This window comes from Vulpes lagopus, chromosome 11, assembly GCF_018345385.1.
Source record: "Vulpes lagopus strain Blue_001 chromosome 11, ASM1834538v1, whole genome shotgun sequence".
NCBI lineage: Eukaryota > Metazoa > Chordata > Mammalia > Carnivora > Canidae > Vulpes > Vulpes lagopus.
This window is the reverse complement of record NC_054834.1, coordinates 106256786-106263045: the sequence shown is the minus strand read 5'-3', so window position 1 is coordinate 106263045 and position 6260 is coordinate 106256786. Positions and strand designations below refer to the sequence as shown.

At 36.8% G+C, this 6260-nt stretch overlaps 1 pseudogene; it reads left to right on the top strand.

The window, feature by feature from the left end:
• The first annotated feature begins 2652 nt into the window (after positions 1-2652).
• On the top strand, positions 2653-5959 carry LOC121471713 (annotated as a pseudogene).
• The last annotated feature ends 301 nt before the right edge of the window (positions 5960-6260 follow it).

The window sequence follows — 6260 nt, the reverse complement described above, 5'->3', positions numbered from 1 at the left end:
GGAGACAGAAAAAGAGCAATTAACATAAGCCAAAAATGTTCTCCAAAATGTGAATCCTCATGAGCTTTAGGGATTTCTTGTTTTCCAAATCCATTGCTTTTATATAAAAAAGATGTCTAAAAAAAAAAAGAGAGATGTCTAAAGAGGTTAATTTCCAGATAGAATTCATCTGCATCACCCTCTCATACTTGTTTATATCAAATACCCTGCCTAAGGTACGCGTGTGTCTCCCAAGCTTACATTATTGATGAATTACACTCGCCAGAGGTAAGGTCCGTGTATTGAGGCAAGATTTTGAAAAACATACTTAACAGGACGAAGATCTGACCCTTAGCTCTATCGCACTACATAGAATAGAGATTTGCCAAACCATTTTTTTTTTTGCATCAATTCTGCATCAAATCTCAAAAATCAAATCTAAGAGCCAGGAATTAATAAACTATTTAACTTGGTGAGTAGGAGGTAATGAACGGCAACTATATAATTGTGAAATATGCCTTATTTGTAGTATGGAAATGTTAATTATAAATATGGAGAGTGTTTTTACTTTTCTTTTGGTTCACACTATTTTACAAAAAAAAAAAAAAAAAACCTACAAAAACAAAACCTTCTCATATTCCTTGCAAGTTAGAGGCACTAGGATTCTAATAAATGTTGTTAAAGATTTAAACAATCTGTGACCAAGAGAAATCTAGTATGGTAAGAAGCTTCCTGGTTCTTCTCACTTTTTATTCAAGTGGAGCACTTGAAATAAACCCCAAAGATCTCTTCCTAATGACTTCTGGACAATCCAAATTTCTTTGTTGTGTTTTGTTTTTAAGACTAATTTATTTATTGGGAGGAGGGTGGTGACAGAGAGAGAGAGAGAGAGAGAGAGAATTCTCAATCAGACTCCCCACTAGGCACAGAGCTAGAAGCAGGGTTCAGTCCCAGGACCCTGAGATCATGACCTGAGCCAAAATCAGGAGTCGGAGGCTTAACAGACTGAGCCACCCAGGCGCCCCTGGACAATATAAATTTCTAATTAAAATCACTTACGGGTTTTATGTTGCATTTGTGGCACAGTGACTTCTCCCCCTCAAAATAGTAACTAATTATAAATAAATAGATTGGCCAACTAGATTATGAGATTTCTAAAGAAAACACACTTGCTTATTTATGCCTTAAAAATAATAGATTTGGGGGATCCTTGGGTGGCTCGGCAGTATAGCGCCTGCCTTTGGCCCAGGGCTGATCCTGGGGTCCTGGGATCGAGTCCCGCATTGGGACCCCTGCTTCTCCCTCTGCCTGTGTCTCTGCCTCTCTCTCTGTGTCTCTCATAAATAAATAAATAAAATATTTTTTAAAAAAATAATAGATTTCAGGAGTGCCTGGGAAGGGGTGAGGGATGCTTAGTTGGTTAAGTGGCTGGCTCTTGATTTTGACTCAGGTCAGGATCTCAGGGTCATGGGATCCAGACTCACATTGGACTCTGAGCTCAGTGGAGAGTCTTCTTAAGAGTCTGTCCCTCTGCTCCTCTCTCTGCTCACTCTCTTTCTCTCAAAATATAATGAATCCTAAAATAATAATAATAATAATAATAATAATAATAATAATAATTGGGGCACTAGGGTGGCTTAATTGGTTATAGTGTCTGCCTTCAGCTCAGGTTACGATCCTGGGATCAATCCCACATCGAGTTCTCTGCTTAGCTGGGAGCCTGCTTCTCCATCTCTCTCTGCCTACTGCTCCCCCTACTTATCCTCTAATAAATAAAAATCTAAAAAATAAAAATAATAATAGATTTCAGAGATGATAATTAGTAGACTCAGAAAAATAAATATTTTAAAAACAAAATTTTACCTTCACATGAACTGGTTAACTTAACAGGGTCTTAATAACACAAAATTAAAACGAAAATTTCATATTTAATGATCAATGCAATTAAAGAATTATATGGAGGCACCACATTTAGTTAATGACACTTATTTATCACGTCTCATCCTTCTTGTGATGACACCAACAGAAAGAGGGTTGGAACACTACCTTGAAACACCATCATTAGAACTAATGAAGTTACTAAACAGTATCCCTAATTATTTCAGGTGAAATCTAGACTGTGCCAAAATAGAAATAGAGGCTTGACACTTAGATCACAAAGGGCTTTTGCTCCCAAAGGCGAGGCAGATCTTAGGAACGATTTTCAATTCTAACCCATTTTCTTGGGCCTCATGAAAATTCTACTTCCTATGAAATTAACATTCCTCAACCGAACATTAGGGATCTTCTTCCCTGACCTAGTGTAAGAGAACCAGAAATAGATTCATTAACAAGTATTTTGGCTTGCACTGCATTTATCTCCCACTAAATAAGTAATGGAATTATTTCTTTTACTTCATTACTTTCAACTTAGAAAATCATAGGTTTGATTTGATGTAAAAAAGCATACTCTAGTTCTAAAGCATTCCAGCTAAAAGATCCAAAGACCATCATAAATTTAATAGTGACTTCACTAAATCTGGTTCTGTGAATATTTTTCAGGATGATCAATTTGAAGTAAGAGTCATAAAAAAAAAGAGTCATCATTAATTTCCCTGATTGCAGAACACATGTTCATCATAGAGAACTCAAAAAATGTATAGAACATATGGGGAAAAAACTCCAAAAACGTAAATGAACAATAACAAAAATAGTCCAAATCCTCCAATCCTGCAAATGACAACAACTGCAAACATTGTCAGCCCACTTTTTTCCACTCCTTCTAAGCACGTATATTTTCAATAAGACAAACTCATAGACCAGTTATACATCATCATTCCTGCTACATTTCCACTTTTTACCTCTGTGAAGTTTGTAAGGAACACTATATTTCTTTCATAGTACACTTGGATTAATTTATACTGCAGAAGAAACTTCACGTCTCCATTTTTATCTAAATCTTTCAAAGAGATTATTATTATTAGATTGTGTGTGTGAGCATAATTTAATTCCCAGTGAATAAAGCTTCCAATGCAGCTCTTAGGAAGACAGCCGTGAAGAACGGAGTTTCCTCTGGATTGTCTTATGCACCACCTCACACAAAATGGCCAATGAGCCCATATTGGCAACCACGTCCTTCAAGCTTTTGGGAGCTTTCTGTTCAATACCAGAGCTCAAGCACCTGCAAGGCACAAGGAAAGCATCTTGGAGTTTCCATCTTTATAACCAACTACCTAACAGGTTAGCAAGCTTTGTGTCTTATGAAATTAATTGTATTCAAGATAGCATCCAGCTCGCTCAGGGGTAAAAATCAAACTGCACGCACTACAACGAAGGAAGCAGAATGCTGTTTGACTCATAATCTACAGAAATACAGCTCTTGTCCAAAAGACTATCATAATAGGTTAAATATTCAGTGTTTAATAGCTTGAAGTCAATGCAAACAGGCTGCCCTATTTCTGCTCAACATAAAAAATCACTCTTACTGGACTTCACTACAATGTCTTGTCATCAACCAATCCAAAAGAACATTAACTTTTTAAAAGTTGTATTAAATTCATTATTTTATTGGGATGCCTGGGTGGCTCAGGAGGTTAAGTCTGACTCTTTGATTTCAGATCAGGTCATGATCTCAGAGTCATGGGAATCAAGTCCCATGTCGGGCTCCAGGCTTAGTGATTTTAAGATTAAGATAAAGATTAATCTTAAAATTTTCCCTCTCCCTCTGCCCCTCCCCCCTGCTTATGCTCTCTCTCCCTCTCTCAAAACAAACACCAAAATGCATGATCGTACTTATAAGGCTCCATTGAGTATATTGTCCATTATGACACAAAGCATCTTTTAATTTCATGCATTATCTAGAAGATTTCACGAAAGAAACGTATTACTCATGAGTCTCAGTTCCAAAAACACCTGTTTTCTCATTAACAGTAGGTTTAAATTTATCTTGCTAACAACATATTTTGTATTTTTATCTTGCTTTCAGTAAAACAGGGTTAAATGTGTGCCCCACCTCCAATAACTATGTAAGACCTATGATGTGCATTTCTACCTGTGTTCTTTGAATCCCTGCTTTTGTTTTCTTCCTAACCTTATTTTTCATTTACCTAATTTCTCATTTATTTATTTTTATTTTTTTTAAAGATTTTATTTATTATTCATGAGAGACACAGAGAGAGAGAGAGAGAGAGAGAGAGAGAGAGAGGCAGAGACACAGGCAGAGGGAGAAGCAGGCTCCATGCAGGGAGCCCGACGTGGGACTCAATCCCAGGTCTCCAGGATCACACCCTGGGCTGAAGGCGGCGCTAAACCGCTGAGCCACCCGGGCTGCCCTCAACTATTTATTTTAATCATTTTCATGGTACCCATTATTTTAAGCAGCTTCAATTCCTTTGTTAAACAAGTACAAATTAGTAATATTTATATTATCAGACGATGTTTTTAAAGGAAACTTTGTTCCTATTTTATCTACTTTTATCTAAATACTTTAATGATACATATGTGCATGTGTGCATTTTAATACCCAATGAGTTTGTACAGGAATAAAGACACACTTAAAACTATTTTAATAGCATTCTCCTTATCTGCAATTTCTATTGAACTAGGCAACAAGAAAAACGTTAAAAGCCCTTTTATTTTTCTTCTAACTCAAATACTCATAAGGATTTTTTCAAGCAAATGTAAGAAATAAGATAAATAAAAAGATTTCTAAAGGGGATACAAATTAATAAACCATAAGAACTTTCACTAATCCAGTATAGAAAATTAGGTCTTAAGAAATCTCTCGGTAATCCACTTTCAAACCTCTCCAGTTTGTTCAATAATAATTCAAGTTTACAATGGTCCCAGAGTAAGTCACCTCTCTGTGCCATGATTTCAGTGTTTAACTTATAATTAAGCACCTAAAATGTTTGAGAATATACTTCTCAAGGCATCAACACATTGCATAAGTTTTTTCTCTCTCAGATAAATAAGTGTGTCAGCGTGAGCCATAGAGTTACACAATGCATTATGCAGAGCAATTTGGTCAGCATTATCTTCATTCTGCTCTGCTTAGGAGACAAAAGTTGACATTACGTAAATTAAACCACTTTGTCATGTTTTGATTCCCTTACTCAGTTCTATCTGCCTAAGAACATAGTTATTTCTGAAAAACTGAAATAAATGACAGATTTTGCTCTATGGGTATATGAGCATTCATGAAAATATGAAGGTAATATTCCATTTATTTAGGAAAGCATGATATTTAAAGTGAAACTAATAGAAGCAATATGGCAGAGATGATAGCATTTTAAAGATGGAAACGTCTTTAGAAGTGATTTAATTTGGTCCCCTTATTCTGTAGTTGTTGCTGTTAGCCAAAAAGCTAGGTGATTTTCTCCAAAATCACAAAGCATGGAATTAGGCTAGAGCTCAGGCCCTCTAATGGCCCAAATCTGCAGGTAAATTATCAATCTCTCTTTGAGAAAAATGCTTTTATAACTTTCAATCACAGAAAATATTTGTTATATAATCACATTTACATTATACTAAGTTCAATGTATGGGATATGGCTGGTCAGGAGAAATGTGCTAGGCTGACGGGTGGTAGGTACCACCTCCGAGCCCAGTGTGCCATCGTAACTCTTGATGTAACAGCAAGGGTTGCTTACAAGAATGTGCATAGAGACAGAGAGATCTGGTATGAGTACGTGGAAAATCCCTTCTGTGCTGTGTGGCCACAAAGTGGACAATAAGCACAAGACAGGTAAGGCCAAATCTACTGTCTTCCACCCAAAGAAGAACCTTCAATAATACTAGGACATTTCTGCCAGAAGTAACTACAACTTTGAAAAGCCCTTCCTCTGTCTTTCTAGAAAACCATTTGGAGACTCTAACTTGGAGTTGGTTGCCATGACTGCTCTTGCCCCACCAGACGTTGTCTGGACTCAGCTTTGCCAACACAGGATGAGCACAATCTAGAGGTTGCTCAGACAACTGCTCACCCAGATGACAACCTATAAGAAAGTTGCAGCTGGAGCCCAGGGTCTGAAGTCTAGATTTATAGGCAGCTGTCCTATGATGGGACTGGTACACCATTTTGGCCACCTTATTATACAGCTAAGCAGAACATATGCTTAATCTTTGGGATGCTGAAGGAGATGAATGAGCTTTGGAGTGAATGTGGCAGTGTAAAAAGCTTCCTCTGTTTTTTGGATCTGCATATTTAACTGTTTTGAAATGCAGTTGTCTCCTTCCTGAATTTCAAATCTAAGACCACGTTAGTCACATCACAATATCCAGGAGTGAAATTTTGTTTGTTAC